This window comes from Cebus imitator, unplaced genomic scaffold (genome assembly GCF_001604975.1).
Source record: "Cebus imitator isolate Cc_AM_T3 unplaced genomic scaffold, Cebus_imitator-1.0 Scaffold44, whole genome shotgun sequence".
Classification (NCBI taxonomy): Eukaryota; Metazoa; Chordata; class Mammalia; order Primates; family Cebidae; genus Cebus; species Cebus imitator.
In genome coordinates this window covers 5,604,469-5,604,853 of record NW_016107359.1, presented here as the reverse complement: position 1 = coordinate 5,604,853, position 385 = coordinate 5,604,469, and positions in this window count along the sequence as shown.

The following is a 385-nucleotide window of genomic DNA, read 5'->3' as shown; positions in this document are numbered from 1 at the left end:
TTCACTGTGGGGCTTTTTAAACCCTTGGTTAATTTTACAGGCATTGGCAGAAGTGATGTTTCTCTCCTGTTCATCGATTCCAAGTTATAAATAGGGACAGAGAATGTCTTTCCCATTTAATGGAAACATAAAAAGTAGCATATTTGCCTCCAGAAAAAAAAAAAAAAAACAATGGACTCTGTGATAGGCAAAATAATGTCTTTTCTCTAAAAGAGGTCCTCATCCCAATCTCCAAAACCTGTGACTAGGTAAGGGCGAATTCAGTCTGCAGGTGCAACTAAGAAATCCATTGACGGCCAGGTGCTGTGACTCATCCTTGTAATCCCAGCACTTTGCGAGGCCAAGGCGGGAGGATTGCTTAAGCTTGGGAGTTGGAGACTAACCT